This window comes from Typopeltis vanoorti, chromosome 20, assembly GCF_054136105.1.
Source record: "Typopeltis vanoorti isolate ZY-2024b chromosome 20, IOZ_Tvanoo_1.0, whole genome shotgun sequence".
In the NCBI taxonomy this organism is placed as follows: domain Eukaryota; kingdom Metazoa; phylum Arthropoda; class Arachnida; order Uropygi; family Thelyphonidae; genus Typopeltis; species Typopeltis vanoorti.
In genome coordinates, this window is record NC_143568.1 from 24,416,463 (window position 1) to 24,438,666 (window position 22,204).

The window sequence follows — 22,204 nt, forward strand, 5'->3', positions numbered from 1 at the left end:
TGCCAAAAGAAATTGTAAAGCATTCTTTTGCTATATGGCAGGTAAAAGGAGGAATGACCATGGAGGCATGACTTTAAAAAGTGCTGATGGTGGGGAGGTAACAGAACCTCCAGCATTACAGAACAGCAATTTGAACATAGCATGAGATTAGATAGCATATTATTATTATTATTATTATTATCATTAAGAGAGACCTACAGAGAGTCAGAAACTTATCGAGGGAGGCCACATACTACACACACCAGCTATCCAGCTATCATATTTATTCTTGAATTCATTCACACTGCTTGCACTCACAACATCCAAAGACAATCCATTCCAATCACGCACCACCCTATGAGAGAAAAATCTAGTTCTCACACCCTTCATGGTGGCCTTCATTCTCAGCTTCCAAGGATGCCCTCTCGTCCTTTCCCCACCCTCCAAAACACTCTCCTTTTACTCTCTGCAGTGTATCAGAATCACAACGGAAACCAAGAGACCAGACCTGCACACAATAGTCCAAGTGAGGACTCATCATGGCCTTGTAAAGAGGCAAAATAACCTTATCTTTACATTTGAATGTTCGTTTCAGCATTGCAATTATCTTTTGAGTTGTATTTGCAATCTTTGCCACATGGCCTCAGAACTTCAACTTCCTATCTATTAACAATTCCAAGATCTCTAGCCTCAACTGTTTCATCTAGCCTAATCCCACCCATATAATACGACATTGGATATCTAATCATGCCGAAGTGAATGACTTTACATTTACTCACATTGAACTGATGCCCACTATTCCAGCCAATTCAAATCATTCCACAAGTACTGCATAACAGCAGCATTCCTCTTTATCCTATCTTTGCCTCATTAGCAAACAGCTGTATGTTGCTTGTCAAATCTTTCCAATATCATTAATGTACAGATTGAATAACAGTGGACCAAGCACTGATCCTTGTGGTACACCACTTGTTACCTTAAACCTTTCAGACTCATATCCCCCATATACCACTTTTTGATATCTGTCAGTCAGCCATCCTCTTATCCATGCTAATATTCTATAACCCAAACCTATTTTCTCCAATTTATGCAACAGTCTACCATGCTGTATTCTGTCAAAAGCCTTAGCAAAATCCAAAAGTATCATGGTGTATCCATTCCCCTTGTCTATTTCATTGGTAACATTGTTATAGAATGTGGGCAAGTCGCTAAAACATGACCTTCCCTTAGTAAACCCATGTTGTTCATTGCAAAGTACAGATTCACTGGCAACCCATTTCTGAATGCAAGCCCTAACCAATTTTTCCAAAATCTTGAGCACCACTCCTGAGATACCAATTGGTCGATAGTTGCAATCGGGCTTTGCACCACCCCTGTGCAATGGAATTACCATACATTCCTTTCATTCCTGCAGAATCTTTCCTGTTCTGAGACTTATATTAAACAGCCTGGTCAAAGGAATGGCCAGTTCAACTGAACACTCTTTTAGCATGCGTGCTGATATTCCTTCAGTCTCTATTGCTGAATTCTTATTCAATTTGTGCAACAGCTCTAATGCCGTGTTCTTACACACCTGCATTTCTTCATCTAGGAAGAGGTAATAGTGAGCTCAATGTCGCTTTCACCAGGTTGATAGCGTTTAACAAAATGGGCACTCATTAACTGAACCACCTCTTCTGCATCTGTCATAATCTTCACACCATCTGGATTTAGAAGAGTTATTCTTTCATATTCATTCTTTCTTTTACTTGCAGCATATCGGCAGAATTCTTGTGGGTTGTCTTTAGCACATAGAGCCAGTTTCTTTTTATACTCAGACTTTGCTTTCTGTACAACATTTGTGACTATTCTAGCCTGCAGCATTATTACATTCATAATGGATATCATCCTTATGCAAACGGTATTCCTTCCACATTGTCCTTTTCTTACAAATCTTTTGCTTAATAAGATTACGCATCCATTTGACTCCTACTCTATTTATTCTTCGAACTTTCAGGATACATTCTGATATTGCATCATTTAAGTATTGTTTCAATGCTTCCCATGCACTGTCGATATTGTTTCCATCCAGCAACCAATCCCGTTCCACCGAACTCATTATACTCCATAGTTGGTCATAATTTCTTGCTTTGGAGTTCAGCATGTAACCTTTCCTGAATGGAACATTCATAAACTTAGTCACTTCCCAAGTGAGTACTGCATGATCACTGCCACCAACCGGAGGCAGAATAGTTACGTCTTTAATTGAAATGCCCTCTGACATTGTAATCAAATCTAACACTCCTTGCTCTTGAGTTCTTTCTGTCGCATTTTGCTTGAGGAAGTTGTCCCACAACAGTTCAATAAATGCATTTTCATTCTTCTCATGAGATTCTACTGCTGCCCAATCAATATTTGGATAATTAAAGTCTCCCATTATGATTACTGTTTTCTTGCTCATGTTTTGTATTTGGTGATGCATTTCTTCATCACTAGCAACAGATCCACCAGGTCTGTAAGAACACCTGACTATGTAATTGATCTTGTTAGATTCCACCTCACACCAGATAGCTTCAAACTCAGTACCACATGAAATATAAATAAAGGGAATATGAAATAAAGAGATATGAAATAAAGGGGGCGCTAGTGGGTCAAGCGCTACGGACGTGTTTTGAAGAGCTCCTGATTCAGATAAGTTTTACTAGGAATAATTAAGTATATATGCGTAATTGTTTAAGTAAGAGCTGCTGTAAACGTTGTATGCTACCAATATTATTAGTGTGGGGTTTTTTCTTGCTTAAACTAAATACGAAAACGTTAATATTAGACCTAGTAACCTGCAGAGAAAAAAAAAAAAAAATGGCGGCAGCATTGTCATTCCATGATTTTAATTTGGATTTCAGTCGTTTCGTTAAATGTGAGGTCTGTTATATGTATTCCTTCGATTACATAAATGATTTGTGGATGTTTAGTGCAGATGGAAGAAGGTTGTGTGCGAAATGTGACCTGAATGAGAAATTGATGAATGCGAATATGAAGTTGATGACAGAAAGTGCTAGTACCGATTGTGTCGCGAGTGCACGTTTGAAAGAGAAGGATGGTGGGAAAGACAGGCGAAAAAATGTTAAAAAATCAGGAAAAAAGAAAAAGAGTGATTTGACAACCGTAACAGATGTTAAAAGGGACAAAAGTGAGGCGGAAAGAAACGAAATTGAGAGAACGAATGAAAGTAGAAATGGCGTGACGCAGAAATCGCAAGTAAAAAAAATCGAAAGAATGAATGATAGTGAAAAAAGAATGACTGATGGCGAAAGTTGGACGCATGTTGGAACGAAAGTACTGAACCAAAGAAAGATGAATGACAGTAAAAGTGAGAAGAATGCCAGCGAAAGTTGGACGCATGTTGGACTGAAAGTACTGAAACAAAGAAAGATATGTGAGAGTGAAAGTGAGAAGAATGATAGTGAAAGTTGGACGTATGTTGGACCGAAAGTATGGAAACAAAGAAGGATGAATGAGAGGGAAAGTGAGAAGAGGGGGTCGAGAGTTAGAAAGTTAGAAAGATTTAATGATAGAGTGAATGTGTCGCGAGGTTCGGAAGGTGAATTGGATTGGATGAAGCAAGAAATGAAATGGATGCGGAATGAAATTAAGAGAATTCAGGTCAAAACTATTAAAATAAATCATGATGGAATGAAAGAGTTAACAAAAGATGAGCGAGTGGCGTTGTATGGCGACTCCATTATTAAAGGTATGCTAGAGGATAAAATGCACAAGGTATGTTTTCCAGGCGGTAAAATGAGTAGAGTGATTGAGGCATTGAATATGAGGCGGGAGCAAGCAAAAGAGTTAATTGTATTAATTGGTACAAATGATTTGAGAGAGAACAAAGAGCATGTCAAAATGAATGTCAGGAGGCTGCTTGGAAAGATAAAGGAGAATAGTGTGACAGGAAAGATGGTCAGTGTGTTGCCTAGGTATGATTGTGGTGAAATGAGGCGGAGAGCAAGGATTATGAATGATATTCTGGCTGAAATGTGTGAGGAGATGGGAGTACAGTTTGTTAATATGTGGAATGAGTTTGAGGGACGAAGTGAGCTGTATGGGAGCGATGGTCTGCATTTGAGTGGTTATGGTGTGAGTCGCTTGGAGAGACTGCTGCTGGAAAGTGGAGAAGTGAATAGAGAGAATGAATCAGATCGAGAGGGGAGTGATGTGGAAGAGCAGGAGAGTAAGACAGGAGAGATTGAAGAAGTGGAAATGAATGGGGAAGTGAGTGGTATGAGTATAGAAAATGGGAGAATGGGTGTGCAAGAGGAGCAGGGAAACGGGGAGGCTCAGGGTGGGCAGGGATACACAGCATTAGAAAGGTGGATGCTCCAAGAGGAGGTGAGAGCATTTGTAGGCAGGAAAGTAATGGGATGATCAGGGATCAAAAGGAAACAGATGGAATTGCAAAGGGTTCTAAAATGAAGAAGCAGAAAGGGAAATGGCCCCAGTCCAGCATGGAGAGATCACATCGAGTGAGTGGTATCAGTGGAACTAGCTGTAGATCCAGAAATGAGTTGTGTTTGTATACCAATGCTAGAAGTATAAGAAACAAGGCGGATGAAATGGTTGCACTAATTGCGTCTGTGCACCCAGAGATTGTCGGAATAAGTGAGACATAGTTAGATGAGGATGACATCCTGACAGGAATAGAGATGGAAAGGTATGATGTGTTTCGTGAGGATAGAAGGGGTAAAAAGGGAGGGGGAGTGCTATTGATAATAGAGAAAGAGTTATGTCCATACAAGGTAGAGATGCAAGAGGGAAATGGGGCCAGTAGTTTTGAGGCATTATGGTGTGAGATAGAGGTGAATAGAATCAAATACTTGGTGGGATGTTGTTATAGACCTGGTAATGTGGATGGTGGTGATAGTGAAATGTATTGTCAAATAAGCCAAGCAAATAAGAAAAGGGTGATCATTATGGTTGATTTTAATTATGGCAATATAGACTGGAATGAAGAGATAGCAACTGGAAGTAAAGAAAATGAGTTTCTTGAGTTTTTGAGGGATAACTACCTCAGACAGTATGTAACAGAGGGCACAAGAGGATTCAGGGTCTTGGATTTGGTCATCTCATCGGAGGATGTAATTATCAATCAGGTATCAAATCATCCACCAATTGGTGAAAGTGACCATGAGGTGATTACTTGGGTGGTTGCCAGCAGTGCAAGGACCCCTGTGAAAGAAGGGTATATGTGGAACTACAAGGGAGGTGATTATGAAGAGCTCAGGAGACAGCTTGCAGGTGTAGCATGGAATGAGGAGTTAGCTGGAAAAGAGATCAATGCAGCGTGGTGGATTTTCAAAAAATATTTAGTGGATGCAATGTCTAAATGTATACCACGGGTGAGAAGGTTAAATAAGGTAGGTGTGAGATGGATGAATAAAGAGATTAAGCATGCAATACAGAGAAAAAGGGCATTGTGGAGGCAGCATAAGAGAAGTGGAAGTAACCAATTTCATGAGGTCTACAAAGACCAGGCAAGGAGGGTGACTTGGTTGGTGAGAGTAGCTAAAGAGAGGTATGAACAGCAGTTAGCTAATGAAGCCAAAAAGAATCCTAGGGAGTTCTTTCGATATGTAGCCAGCAAAAGAAAGAATGATTATGGAAGGATGACATTGATTGGAGGAAATGGTATAAAGACAGCTGTTGCAGAATGTGTGGTGGAGATACTTAATGAGCAGTTCATAAAGATCTTTCAATCTTGTGATTGTGACTTCATGGAGAGATTAAGAGCAGTTGATGATGGGGAGGAGAGACTGACTGTAAGTGAGCAAGAGGTGTTTGGGGAGTTGAGTAAACTAGATGTAAATAAGGCTGTGGAACTTGATAATATATCACCGCATATTCTGAAGGAATGTGCCAGAGAGTTGACACCTGCCTTGACATGTTTTTTTAATACGAGTCTTGCACTTGGTCAAGTCCCTAAAGAGTGGAAGGAGGGCAAGATTGTGCCACTTCATAAAGGAGGTGATCGAACTCAAGCATCAAACTATAGGCCTATCTGTGTGTCAGGTGTTGTGGTTAAGTTGTTGGAGAAGCTTGTGAGAACTAGGATCCAGAGTTGGGTTGACAACAATGGTATAATCTTTGATGGACAGCATGGATTTGCTAAAGGGAGGTCGTGTTTTAGTAATCTACTTACTTATTACAATAAAGTGACTACTTCCTTGGACAGAGGAGAAGGATACACAGTAATATACTTGGATTTCGCAAAAGCTTTTGATAGAGTACCTCATGATAAGTTGACAGTCAAACTAGAGCAGATGGGGTTGGATATTAGATTAGCGCATTGGATTGGAGACTGGCTATCTGATAGGTATCAACAAGTTGTGTATGGGGGTGCAATATCCATGAAAAGGAAAGTCACTAGTGGAGTGCCTCAGGGATCTGTTTTAGGGCCATTACTATTTAACTTGTATATTAATGATATTGGCGAATATTTGGATGGAGATATTCAGTTGTTTGCAGATGATGCAAAGTTGGGACGAACCATAAAGAGTAGTGAAGATGTTGTGGACTTGCAAGAAGACGTGAATAAATTGAGTGATTTGGCAAGCAAATGGTGATGTGATGTCAATGTTACAAAATGTAAGGTTATAAAATTTGGAAAACAAAGATGGGATGCAGAATTTATGCTTGGTGAGAATATATTATTGGAAGTAGAGGAAATAAGAGATCTGGGAGTGATAGTGGATAAGGATCTAAAATTTAGGGGACACATCACCAAAATTGTGAAGACAACACAAAGACTTCTGGGAATGATGAGGAGGTCACTGACGTATAGAAGTAGGGAGATTCTTGTTCCATTGTATAAGGCTTTGATTAGGCCACACATGGACTATTGTGCCCAGATTTGGTCACCTGGTTTTCAGAAGGATGAAGAGATGTTGGAAAGGGTCCAAAGGCGACTGACTAAGGTAGTTTCTGACCTCTGGAATGTCGAGTATGAGGAAAGATTGAAAAGTTGTAATTTTCAGAGTCTAGTGGAGAGAAGGAAGAGTGGAGATATGATAGAGACCTACAAGTTGGTAAGGGGTTGTTATAGGATCAATGGTGGAGAAGTTCTACAGAGAATAGTGGGAGATCAGGGGAGAACCAGAGGTCATCCCTGGAAACTGTATAAAGAGTGTGTGAGTAGGGGAGTGAGAGGCAGGTTTTTTTCGTGCAGAGTTGTGAATGATTGGAATGCCTTGCCTGAGAGTGTGGTGTCTGCAAGGAGTTTGAATGTGTTTAAGACGCGGTATGATGAGATGTTTGTGAGATAAAAGGACCTCGTAGATGAGCCTTTGACTCCATGAAGTCTTGTTTAATAATAATAATAATAAATAATAATAATAATAATATTGTTAGTAGTACTAGAATCATAGGTCTCAACTCTAACTGGATTCAAGTCATCCGGTATCATTAGCACCACGCCCCTCCTCTCCTATCCTCTTTATCCTTCCTAAAAATACAGTACCCTTGACACTCGATACCTGTTAGTAGGTCTGATTCTGATAGCCTGGTTGTAGGTATTAGTGAGATAGATCTCACTAATACCTACAATCTGAGGTCACAACATATTGACTAAAGCAACAAATTCTATCCCTTTGTTTCTGATAATCCTAGCATATACCTGTTTGTTCTTTTGTATTGTCTTATCTGCAGTCTGCCTGACACGGTTGGACAAGTTGCAGATCTATGCACACATTTGATGGGTCTGAACCGGACAAATGCAAACCTGAAATTGTTCTCTTCTCGTCAACATTTCCATGACAAAGCCCATTTGCATCATTAACACGGTTATATAACATTGTTGCTCTAACATTCACACCATTCCCCCCCCCCTTTATAATTTAGTTTCCCTGACCCTCTGTGATAGGTTTCATACCAGTTATTAGTTTTTCTAAACTCCTGATACCAAACGCATTCTGGTGTAGGCTGTCCCTCTTATACAAAGCCAGTCTTCCCTTAAACTCACTCCACACATCCAAAAACTCGCATCCATTCCTTCTACACAGCCCATGCATCGAATCATTTGCCATCATGGCCCTTCTTCTTAATTCATTTTTATTATAGCGAGGTAAAATAATGACAATTTTCATTTTCTCACTCTTTCTCTCGCTTCTTCGAACAACCCTTTCATGTCCTCTCTCATACTGAACTTATCGCCAGTTTAGTTGTTAGTATCTACTACAACTACGATTTCATTTATTTTTCTTTTCTGTTTTTGAATTGCTTGCATTATATTTTTAATTTTTGCTCCAGGAAAACTTGATGTTATAACTCGTTTATCTATAGCATGTTTTATTATAGAGTCACCATACCAAATAACTTCTTTCTTTTTACTAACAACGTCACTTTCCTGATTTCTGTTGTTTCCTGACTTACCTGTTTTCTTGCTTTGTTGTTTCTTATTTTCTTGTTCATTTTTTCTTTATTTTCCTATGCTCATTTAAACACCTCTCAACTTTTTGCAATTCCTGTGTCGTCTCTCTGATGATCTGCTTCAACTTCGCTACTTTGGTGATTAATTCATTTTCATTAACCTCCTCCATGTATACAATAACCTTGTTAGCAGGGCTAACCTTCTTGTTCTCACCTGCGGTGCTTTTTTTAGCATCTTTAGTGCTTTATAACACTAAAATCTACACTAGTATACCACAAAACACTAATTTTCTAAGGGAAAACACAATTAAAACAGACAAAAATCACCAACTTTACAGCTGCACTAAATTTGCCGACTAACCACTATGTATTCTCGAACCAGTTCTCCATTGGCCAATGTATTACAAGTTCTCCTCTGGCCAAGCTGTTTAATTTAAGCCTCACTGTTGGGAAGGTGCCAATAGAGTGAAAAGAGGGCAAAAAGTTCCTAATGCATAAAGGAAGCTCCAAGACAGAAACAGATTATAGACCAATCAGCATCTCGGGATTGGTAGTTAAGGTATTGGAGAAATTGGTGACCAATAGAATTCAGGACTGAGTGGATAATAATATGATAATGTATAAGGGAAAACATAGTTTGGTGAAAGGTAGCACTTGCCTTAGCAATTTGCTTACTTTTTTTATAACATTTTATAACATGTTTCAGTGGAGTTGGATGAGGGAATTGGCTACTCAGTGATACTGCTTGACTTTGCAAAGGAATTTGACAGGATTTAACATATATAACGCTATTGTATAAATTAGAGCAAATCCACATGGATCTAAATCTAGTAATTTGTATTAATGGTGACTGATGGACAGTTTATCAAAGTTTATCAAAGAATGATTTATGGAGGAATTAAGTTCAGGAGAAAACAAGTTCCAGTGGTATACCACTGGGTTCAATACTTGGTCCTCTGTATTTAATTTGTATATCAATGAATGATATAGGGAACAATATGACAGGAGATATTCAGTTGTTTGCTTATGATGCTAAACTTGAAACAGCAATGGTAAATGAAGGTAATGCATAGATCCTGCAGGAGATTTAAATACAAAAGTAAATAAATGGCTGCTAGTTTAATGTGACAAAGTATAAGCTGATGTATGTTGGGAAGAAATCACAAGCTATGTACTATACTGAAGGAACTGAACTGCAAGAAACTGATGAGGCCAAGGATTTGTGGATGATTATTATTATTATTATTAATAACATTTGATCTCCATGGAGTCAGAGACTCATCGTGGGAGGTACTCACTATTGCATACAATGCTCATCCAACATTGAATCAGTCTTAAACTGATTCAGCTTGTCCACATCCATAACAAACTCAGGCAATGCATTCCACTCACCAACCACCCTCCATGCAAAGAATCTGCTTCTCATTCCCTTGCTCATACCCCCACTATACTGTTGGAAACTGTATAAAGAGGGTGTGAGCAAGGGAGCGAGAAGCAGATCCCCACTTAAAGATGGCCTCTCATTCTACTCCCCTCTCCCATTCTATGAAAAATCTCTTCAATATCTACCTGATAACAACTCCTGATCAGCTTATATGTCTCAATCATATCCCCCCCCCCTCTTCCTCCTATTCACAAGGCTCTGCAACTTACATTCTCTCAATCTGTCCTCGTACTCCACATTCCATAGACCACCAACTACCTTTGTGAATCTTCTCTGTACCCTTTCCAACATATCCTCATCACTATGAAAACCTAGCGACCAAATCTGTGCACAATAATCCATATGAGGCCTGATCAAGGCCTTATACAATGGAATCATAACCTCTCTATTTCTGCATGTCAGGGTTCTCTGCATCATTGCCATTATTCAATGTGATGTCTTCACAACTTGTGCAGTGTGGCCCCTGAATTTCAGGTCCTTGTCTACCATCACTCCTAGATCTCTCATCTCCTCTACTTCTGTTAAAGTTTCCCCACCAAGTGTATACTTTGCATCACATCATTGCTTACCAAATCTTTGGCAACATTGAACTGATAGTTCCACTTACCTACCCATTCATGCAATCTATTCAAGTCCCCTTGTAAGGCATTAACATCAGCCTGACTGTGCATTGCTCTCCTCAGTTTTGTATCATCTGCATACAGCTGGATATCACTTGTTAAACTCAATCCAATATCATTAACATACAAATTTGACAACAATGGCCCCAAAACTGACCCCTGCGGCACACCACTGTTAATTTCTCTTTTGAGATACTGCACCACCATATACAATTTTCTGATACCTATCCGACAGCCAGTCACTGATACAACACAGAAGTCTGTTATCCAATCCCATCTGTTTCAATTTATTCAATAGCTTGTCATGTGGCAGTCTATTAAAAGCCTTTGCAAAATCCAAGTACACCACTGTATATGTATGCATCTCCCTTGTCCAAGGTATTTGTCACCTTGTTATAGTACATAAGTAAGTTAAAGAAAAATGATCTCCTCTTAACAAACCCATGCTGATAACCACAGAGAACACTGCTATTATCAACCCATTTCCGTATCCTACTTCTCACCAATCTCTCTAGGACCTTCACCACAACTGAAGATATACATACCTGCCTATAATTTGAAGCTACAGCCTTATCACTGCCTTTATGCAGTGGAACAGTTTTACCCTCCTTCCACTCCCTTAGAACCTGTGCTGTTGCAAAACTCTTATTAAACAGACATGCCAATGCTACTGCCAGTTCCCTGGAACATTCCCTTAAGTTGTGTGAAATTTGAACTTTAGAAGACATATTGCAAAACTAACCAAAACAGCACATCAAATTATTTAGTTATTGAAGAATATACTAAAAAGCAGGGAGGTTTTTGTTACCTATATGTCTTTAATAGTGCCACACTGAACTACTGCATGCAGTCTTTTTTTTTTTTTTTTAATGGAAAGTAGGGAGTGACTGGACTGTATTACTTTCAATGAGTCTTTTGACTCCAGTAGAGTATAATGATGATAATAATAATAAAGCATTAAGATTAACCTCTACAGTATATGATAATTTATTATTTGGTGTTCATCATGTTGAGAATAGATTTGCATATCGTGTGAATTTTCACTCAGCTTCCTCATAAAGATGCTTAAATGCATTTTAAGATATTTTAATGGATAAAGAAGGAACAATTTATCAACAATTCATTTTTTAAAGAAGGAACAATTTATTATAGTATTTGTAATTCATGTGAGTATTACTATGGTTTTGAGTTGTGTTATGTACATTTTTATTTCATTTATAATTTATGATAAGTAGTAAATGTTATTATCTCATTTATAATGAGAAATTCCAAGTACAGTGATCTCTGAATTATCTGACCTTCAAATAACCATTCTCTTCAAATAACTCTTTACCATATTCTTATAAAACTTCCAGGGATTACCTCTGGATTTTCCCCTCTCACCTTCTACTTTCTTTATAATCCCATGTGGATTAATCCAATAAAATCATCTCACCAACTTAAATGTCTCTATCATATCACCTCTAAGTCCTATGCTCTAAACTCTGCAATCCACATTTTTTCAATCTCTATCTCTTTAGCTAGCAGTCCAGCCCTGATATTGTCTGAGTCACTCATCTCTTAAACCTTTCCAATGTTTCCACACTGAAAACCAGGTGAAGAAATTTGAGGAAAATAGCCCAAGTGTGGTCTGACCACTGTTTTGTACAATGGCACCCCTTCCTTATTCCTACATGTTAGAGTCCTTCTTATCATAGCAGCACTACGATGTAACATAGTCTTTGCAACACTTGTAGTATGCCCTCTAAACTTCAGTCTACTGTCAATCATCACCAAATCTTGAATCACATACACTTCCTGCAGTATAGTACTGTCAATATAGTACACAGCCTTATATTTCTGCACTCCAAAATGCAATGCATTGCAGTTATTAATAAAACTACAATCCCACTCCTTTGTCCAAGTCAAAAGTCTATTCAACTCTTCCTGAATGGAAATGACATCAGCAGTGCTACTTATAATTCTCCCCAACTTTGTATTATTTGCAAATAACTGAAAATCTCCAATCAGTCTAAATGAGTTATCATTTACAAACAAGTTAAACAGCAGGAGCCCAAGAAAATAAACCTGGGGGATACCACTGGTTACCATGCTTTGATTATCCATCATATCCACGTGGTTAGCCTAGTGGCTGTGCGCTTTGCAAGCATATGCCTGGGGAAGGAGTGTCCTAGGTTTGATTCCCGTTGGTGACATGAGGAGCTGAAGGATCTTCCTCAGCCATAGCCAAGTCACCCGGTCTTGGGCATGGACAGTAGGGTTTTTTCCTCCAGTTTATCCTGGGGTTTTTCATCCCACAAAGCAATCAAACCGGCCTTGAGAACTCAACACTACAGGACATAGGATGCACCGGAGCATTGGGCTGACCACCTTATCCTGTGAACAGTTTGAGGTCTGATGATTAATACACCCTCGACACCACAAGGTAAAAGAGGGTAAAAGGAAAATGAGATGAGATCAAGTAACCATACCTAGTTAACCAATCCTTTAATAGACTATATGTCCTGTGAGTATGGAATTGTGCTTTGTGAACCTTACCATCAATAAATTATAATCTGCATTTATCTTTTATTTATTTATTTTAATATGCTTTCCACCCATGAAAGGTTGGAAATCTATGGTATTAGTACCATGGTGAACTTATCATCATCAAGTCTTATCCATGCAAGATAGGTTGAGTCCCTCTAGTAAGAGACTTTTAGGTAAATTTAATGCAGTTAGCATGCTGCATCGCCCCAAATGTAGATGTGCTTTGTTTGTAGACGTGTGTTCACCAGGCAGTTTGCCTTTGCAGGATGAAAACTCATTTTTCCGGAAGGGAAAAGCACTGTCACCTCTATATGAGACTGGCTAACTCACCTTCAATTGAAAAGTCCTGATAAAGGTTCTTTGCATGCTAAACAGGATTCAAACTCAGACCTTTCCCAACAGAGGGCATTGTCAAAACCAGTTATGCTATAGAGGCTCTTTGGGTGAGCTAAATATTAAAAAAATGCGGGTGAACTGAAACTTTTTCAGTGCACTTCAGGCTTCCACTAAGAACAATGAATTATACTAGACAAGAAATTTTATTGTTTTAATCCTTTACGCTAGCATAAGCAAGCAAATACGTTGTATAGCAGCAATTTTTCATGTGATGTTTTCAATGCTTTTTTTTTTTAGAGTTGGATGTTGCTGTGAATTATGTAAAAGGTCACTAACCTTTTACATAATTCACAGTGATTAGCCTAAAAGTTTCAACTTTTAGGCTGATCACTGTAAGGCTTTCATCAGTACAAGGTAAACACATTAGCCTCCTTGAACTAAGTATGAAGTCCAAGGAGGCCTGTCTGTATTCATGTATGGCCTTCCTTACTAGGTCATGATGTGTTGGATATCCTTTGCTATTATTAATTAGAATTTTTTCAGTATTAGCAAAAGGATGTGAATTATGTTTTGTCCTTGTTTGATAGTAAATCATTCAAGGTCATCAGTTCCTTTGCTTTTAACTATGAGCTTCATTGTTGGAGTTTCTCCTACATCCTTTATGGATTAACTGAAATTTATCCATAGAAGAAATCACAGTGTTATTTGTGCTCCATTTATAGTGCAAAGCATAGGTAGTTAAGAGCAGAGTTATTGAAATTAGTTGTCACACTTAAAAGGCTCTTTTCAGTTGTAATAACCTGATAATAAAAGTAAAGATATTACTTGTAACACTTCTGACGATGCTCTCAGCTGTTTGCCGTTTTTTCTGAGCTTTCTATAAATTAAAGTTTTATTTCATTAATTAGAAATATGTAAATTATATGTTTTGCATCTTCAGTTTGATCCTTCAGTTGGATCAGATTGAAGATGCAAAGCTTCATCTAGTGGTAAAACATGAACTTGAAAGGTATTAAATGTTTATTATATATTCCTAATTCGGATGACTTACAGCATTATTAATATTTTCTACATTTGCAATATTTATCCTGTTAATGATTATACTATCTAATCTTTGCTTCTAATATTGCAGATTCTATCCCCAAGTCTATATATTTGGTGTTTCATCATGCTACATACATGGGAACTAAGTTTCTTTTTTTATATATATTTTATTAATAAAGTATATACGGGATGGCCCATAAGTCACAGGGTGGCATATAAGTCATTAAACATGCTGTAGAAAGTGGCAATTTTTGTGAAGCAGTTGAATCTGTTTTTTATCATCAGATTTTTTTATTATTTATGAAAAACCACATCATTTAAACACCTTCCATTTTTGGCTTCACAAAGATGAAAAGCCAAAACAGATAAGAAAAGATGAACCCTTTGTAAAGAATGCTCCATGACTAATGGTGCATTCGGTTCCATAAGTCATGGAACATGCATGTTCCATAAGTCAAACAGATCTTCAGAAATACAACATAAAACTACTAGCCACAAAAAGAATTATGTGCTCAACGTAACTAAGTTGTGTTGTTAAGTTCTTTGAAGGAGACTTCTAAATCTTTAATTTGGAATGGTGCAGTATGTTTTACTAAGTTTTGTGGTATAATCCTTAGCACCTGATGATGAATGTGCAAAAGAGTTAGTCATGCCCTTATCCTGGTTATTTAATGAAAGTCTTGCAATGGGGAAAGTTCCAAAGGACTGAAAAAAAAAAGCCAAATAATAGCTCTCCACAAGCATGGTTTGAGAACCGACATTTCCAGTTATAGACTAGTCCATATATCTCCATTTGTGATTGAAGTGTTTAAAATGGTTTGTAACAATATAGGATTGGGTTGAGTGATATAAGATTTCTATGATGGTCAGCATGGGTTTATGAAGAGCAGGTCTTGTTTTAGCAATCTGCTTATGTTCTATGATATGTGTTGTGTGCCGGAATGTGTTGGATAAGGAAGAATCATATACATGATATTCTTGGACTTTGATAGATTAAAACGTGGGTTGATGTACAAGCTGCAGAGGCAGGAATAGATAGTATATTGGTTAGATGGATTGGAAATTGACCCTCTGAACGATACAAGCAAATATTGTATGTATGATGGAGCGGCATCTCAGAAAAGGAAGGTGACCAGTGGTGTACTTCAGGGTTCTGTTCTTGGGCCCCTCTACTGTTTAACTTGTTTTTTCATGATATCTAATGTGGATTGACTGGGGATATTCGAAAGTTTGCCAATGATGCAAAGTTAGGTAGAATTATCAGGAGTAGTGCTGATAATGATAGAAGAGATCTTATCTTTCATACTTCTCAACTCATTCCCTAGACATTCTACCTGCTCTTTCAGCTCATCTATCTCTCTTTGCAAGTGAGCCACTTTTATTTGACATTCATCCTCCCAGTTGAGACCATCTCCTAAAACTTCACAATCTTTCAACCTTTCCATACTCCCCATTCTCATTATTTAATTCATATTTCTCTTGCTATTCTTGCCCTCTGTCATACCACTAATCTCTCTACATGGAGAATCCCCCCCCTCACTCAACGAGATCAGTTATAGTCTCCTGCACCACTAAACCTTAAAGCTACCCTATCCCTCTAGTATTAAAATTTACTCCTCCAGGATGAAATACTCCAATAAAGTGTTCATTAAACAATTCCACTGTCCTCTGGATCAGACACTCTATTCCCATTTTTATCCCACAATGTCATTCTTCCTAGTGTTGCTTGGTATGATAGGGACGAGCTGAGCAGAAGAGCAGTAATAATGAATAACATAATAGCTAGAATGTGTCAGAAGAGACAGCTTGCATTTGAATGAGGAAAGACACAGGCATCTGGAGAGATTGCTGTTCTGAATGAGTCGGTGTGTCAATGCAGGGAAACTAGAATGTCCAGGGTGGATGGTAACAGGGGTGGCGTCGTATGAATGGGTGCTTGGGAGAAGGGGGACGACATCAGGTAATGTTGAGCCCAGTGGAGGAGTCTAGAGGGAATAATGCTAGGTATAGAAACAGTGGCATTTTTATGCTTTATACTAACTAATGCCAGGAGTATCTCTAATAAAGGAGAGGAATTGGTGGTGCTGAGCATCAGCCTGGCCAAAGATTATTGGTATCACTGAGACGTGGTTGACAGAAAAGGATATAATAACAGGAAAGAGGTAGCAGGATACAGCATTTTTTGGCAGGATAGGAAGGGAAAGCGTGGTGGTGAAGTACTGCTTATGATAAGTGACGACTTATGTCCTCTAAGAGGCTTTGGAAGGCAGTGACAATAATGATTTTGAAAGCATATGGTGTGAGGTAGAGGTAGGCAAGACAGGATATTTAGTGGGGTGTTGCTACAGACCCAGGAGCACAGAGGATGGGGACCAGGAGATGTTTAGACAGCTAAGTTTGGCAAGTGCAAGAAGAATGATTGTTATGGGAGATTTTAACTACAGCAGTATAAACTGGGGAGAGGGGGATACATATAGCAATAAGGAAATGGAATTTCTAGAATTCTTGAGGGAAAAATGTCTTAGGCAACATGTAATAGAGGGAACAAGAGGTTCGAGAGTTTTGGATTTGGTTATAGCATCAGAAGAGTTGATAATAACTGAGATGACATCTCTCCCACCAGTTGGAGAGAGTGACCATATCGTTTTGACTTGGAAAATGAATAGACATGCAGGAGTATCAAAGAGATGGGAACGTATGTGGAATTATAAGGCAGGTGATTATAATAGTCTTAGACATCAACTTGGGGAAGTTTCATGGAGGGAGGAATTGGAAGGCCGTGATATCATTAGTGCTGGGGAAATTGTGAAGGAATATTTGTTAACAGCATTAGTAAGCTGTATTCCACAAATGAAGAAGAAGACACAATTTGGAGTAAAGTAGATGACAAACAATATTAAACAGGAACTTCATGTGAAGAAGAGGCTATGGAAGAGATATAATGAGACAGTAAAGAGCAGATGTATGAAGAATATAAGACAGGCCAGGAGAGTGAGTAGTATGGTATGTGGCCAGTAGGAGGAGAAATGATTGTGGAAGAATGACATTGTGGGATAAAAATGGGAATAGAGTGACTGATCCAGAGGACATAGTGGAATTGTTCAATGAACACTTTATTGGAGTATTTCATCTTGGAGGAGTGCATTTTAATACTAGAGGGATAGGGACACACTCTCCTCCTGTATTTACTAAGAGGTACAGGAGGAGAGTGTATTCCAAATACTGAGTACTCTGGATGTCAGTAAAGCTGTGGGACTGGATGGTATTTCACCATGAGTTTTGAGAGAATGTGCTAAAGAACTGACTTCTCCTTTGATCAATGAAAGTCTGGCAATGGGAAAGGTGTTCAGGGAATGGAAGAAAGGTAAGATAGTGCCATTGCATAAGGGCAGTAGCAGACTGGAAGTGTCTAATTATAGGCCAGTTTGTGTGTCATCAGTAGTTGTCAAGATCTTGGAGAAATTAGTGAGGGACCATATACAGCATTGGGCAGATGAGAGTAATGTTATCTGTGAAAGTCAACATGGATTTGTTAAGGGATGCTCTTGTTTTAGTAATATGCTAGTCTTTTATAATAAAGTTACAAGAGCAGCAGATGAAGGAAAGGCATAAACTTACATTTTCTTGGATTTAGCGAAGGCATTTGACAAGGTGCCACATGATAAGATAATATTTAAGTTGCAGCACATCAGTTTGGATGACATGTTGATCAACTGGATTCATGATTGGCTGTCCAATAGGTATCAGAGAGTTGTGGTATGGTGGGGCAGTTTCAAGTAGGGTCCCACAGGGCTCAGTACTGGGACCTATATTATTTAACCTTTATATCAGTGACATTGTCAGTGGATTGCAGGTGGGATATTCAGTTGTTTGCAGATGATGTGAAGCTGGGAAGGGTTATAAATAATAGTGCAGATGTGGTGGCCTTGCAAGAGGATTTGAATAAGCTTGTCATATTGGCAAATGATTGGTGGTGTCGGTTTAATGCAGGAAAATGTAAGGTCTTGAGTTTGGGACACATCAATTGGATGCTGGATCCTTTATTGGAGGTGCTATACTGGAGGAAGTAGGGGAGACGAGAACTGGGGTTGATAATTGATAGAAACTTGAAATTCAGTATATATTGCAAAGGTGGTGAAGGTAACACAAGGATTGCTGCAGTAATGATCAGGATGCAGAGTTTGGGGGATAGAAGAAGGAGAGGGGATATGATTGAGACTTTTAAACTGTTGAGAGGTGGTTACAGGGTTTACACTGGGGAGTTCTTTTGCTTGGTTGAAGGAGTGATGACAAGGGGCCATCCCTGGAAGTTATGAAAGTTAACTTAACAAGCAGGTGAGGAGTGGTTTCTTTGCATGGAGAGTGGTTGAACCATGGAATGCATTGCCTGATAGAGTGGTGAGAGTGAGAATGTTCAGTGAGTTTATGGAGTGTTATGATAAACTTTGCATTTCCTAGGAAGGACCATCCTGCGATGAGTCTTTTGACTCCATGGAGGCCTGAATAATAATAATAATAATAATTCTCTATAGCAAGATTTGAATAGACTTTTATTGGGGACAAATGAGTGGGGTGACAGTTATAATATTAATAAATGCAAGGTGTAATACTTTGGGATACAGAGATGTAAGGCTGCGTACTGTTTTGGTGGAACTGTACTTCAGGAAGTGAGTGAATTTTGGGATTTTGGAATAACGGTAGACAGTGGACTGAAGTTTCAAGGATACATTGCGTGTGTTGCAAAGACTGCACATCGTATTGCTGCTTTAATAAAAAAAGTACCTTTCATATAGGAATAAGGAGGTGGTGTTGGTGCATCTATATTAGACATTGGTCAGACCTCATATGGATTATTGTGCTTAGATTTGGTCATCTAGTTTTCAGGATGATGTGGAAACACTAGAGAGGGTCCAAAGATGAGTAACCAAAGTGATATTAGGACTCTGGAGTGCTGGTTATGAAGAGCATTTGAGAGAAAATGTGGATTACAGAGGTCAGTGTCAATTATGATGAAACTAAATTACCGTATTTTTCAGTGTATAAGACGATACTTTTTTCTAAAATTTTTAGACCAAAAATTGGGGGTCGTCTTACACACAGGGGGTAACCTGTTGAGAGACCCGTGGTTGCCGTGGTGAAACTTTCACCGCCAATCACTAGCCTTTGTTAACTCTATCGATTGACATCATTAATGGCTGATTCTGAACTCTGAAAGCCTTCATACATCTGCAACTTGTTGCAGGGTAAGTTAAAGCATTAACAATATTTTGAGCACTAGCCCATAAAAATGTCCAAAAATAAAAAACAATTGTCATATTCTTCAAAATTTAAGTTAAAAGTAATCAATTACGCAAAAGAACATGGAAGTAATTACTAAATATACTTTGGATATTTAAAAAAAATATATATCAAGTGTGTTCTGTTTTATGTTTGAAATATTGATCTCTTAATTTTGGGTTTGAAAAAATAGGGTTCATCTTATACATGGGAACTTCTTATACATGGTAAAATACAGTATGTCAATATTTTGATGAAGCTGAAGTTAGCAAAAGATATCCTCAAGCACTTGACAACAACTATAACTTACTTGTAATACTGTCATACCCCGTGGTTTTTATGTATGGGTGTCCTTGGATCTCAATTTACCTCTCCTTTTCATATAAAATATAAAGAAAAAGCCATACACACACACACTGAAAATATATTTACCTATTGTTGACCAATGGACAAACACATGGTTTTCAAGGGGCTATTGCAGGATCACCGTAATATCCTCTAGCACACAGATTACAAGATGGTCTACTAGTATGTTCTGTACAGTTCTGAAATGCGAATTTGTAAAGGTAATCAATTTTTGCTTTATATCTATATTTATAAACTAAAGGATTTAATTATTATACAATTGCCAGTAATTCAAATAATCTAATTATATTAGGTAACAAGGCTCTCCAAGAGCACATTACATGTGTTGCAAAGACTACACACACACCCTATTGCCGCTGTGATTCATTGACATTCAGGGATAAGGAGGTGGTTGTGCCTCTATTTAAGGCATTAGTCAGACCACATATGGATTATTGTGATCAGATTTGGTCACCTAGTCTTCAATGTGATGTGGAAACACCACACAGGTTCAAAAGACGAATAAAGAAGGACACGGAATGTTGGTTATGAAGAGTGTTTGAGGGAATGTGGATTACAGAGGTTGTTGAATAGGTTAGTTAAAAGTTAAAAGATTCTATCAGATTAATACAGAAGAAATTATAAAAAGAGTGGATGTTAAGATGAGAAGAACGAGAGGCCATCCTTGGAAATTGTATAGAGATGTGGTGAAAAAGGGAGTGAGGAGTAAATTCTTTATGTGGAGAGTTGTTAGCAAGTGGAATGCATTGCCTATGTGTGTTGTGAGTGCAGGTAGTGTAAATAAATTCAAAGCTCATTATGAAAGACATGTTGCTGGTTGAGTGGGCCTCCCACAATGAGTCTGTTCACTCCTTGGAGGTTACCAGATAACAATAATATTATAATAAAGTATTTCACTAAGTGCATTCATAGGTGCTAATTAGGTGGACTTGAGTAGTGTGAGGTGTTAAATATGAACAAAATTTTGAAGTGAGGAATCAAATGAGCTGCTGGTAGCTGGTTGAGTGGGCCTCCCACGATGAGTTAGGTGTAGTTTTATCTGTTTATATGTATGTGCTTGGAAACATATATATTATTATTATTATTATTACCCAAAGACCCCATAGAGTCAAAGACTCATCTAGGAGGTCTGTTTATCATACACACAGCTCATCATACCACACCTTAAATACACTCAAGTTCTTTTGCAGACACCATACTCTTAGGCAAGGTCTACAACTCTCCATCTCCACCACTCAACTTTATCCAACCGTCAATTACCAATCACATTATTTACATAAACGACATCTACTGTCTATCACCACCTCTAGTATTTTCACAGATGATCACAAACATCCATACCCATGGCAAGATTCGAACCCGCAGCCTTTTGGCTGGAGAATGGATACACTATGTTTGTGTGTGAGTGTAATTTTCCTCCGATGTTCAGTCTTGCTATAATATCGACATAGAACCTGTTTCATCTCTCTCTCTCTGTGGGTCCCTAGATTTCTCTCGTCGAAAGCCAATTTGTTGATCATATCAGGTATGTAGAATCTTCAGTTGGCTTTTTTGTAGTGATTAATATATATATATATATGTTATGTGGTTTGTTAACTTTGGTCTTGTTATCTGATTTATTGTTCTGGTTACTCTAGATTGGATTGAAATAATGTTTCAGCATGACTGTGTAGTGGCATAAGTGTTTCACCTTAAATATTTTCTCTTCTGTTATTGCTGTCCCATATGAGTGTGGGCTCCTCTCCTTGTTCCCAGAATATCAGTTTTACCATTTTATTTTGCAATGAGTGTAACCTGTTAAGTTTGTAGCCTGTGCAGAATGCATATGATGTAACTGCATATCTTAAAATGTTTTCACATAATGCTTTATAGATTAATATTTTTATGTATGTCAGAGCACTGTCTTTTAATCGATATAGTTTGCTTGCTGTTTTCCTAAGTTTGTTGTGTAGATAACTTGTATGGCTATTCAAACTTTGGTCAGCATCAAAGTGAAGTCAAAGATAATGTGCTGTTTTCACTTGTGTGATAGTTACGGTTTTAGATCAGTGCTTTGTATATAGGAGGATGGATGTTGGATAGTGAGATATTTAGTTTCAGTGGGCTTGGTTCAGGGGTTTTGAATATCATTAGCTTAGTTTTTTTCAGGCTTTATATATATATATATCATTTTCAGTTAGCCAGTTAGATCAGATTGATGTCGTGTTGT

The 22,204-nt window shown here is 38.2% G+C and overlaps 1 protein-coding gene across 1 annotated transcript in view; it reads left to right on the forward strand.

Moving 5' to 3' along the window:
• LOC150095284 (laminin subunit alpha-1-like) overlaps positions 1-22,204 on the forward strand; it is a 1,249,242-nt gene that overhangs the window by 630,581 nt on the left and 596,457 nt on the right. The gene's annotated exons all lie outside the window — the stretch shown is intronic.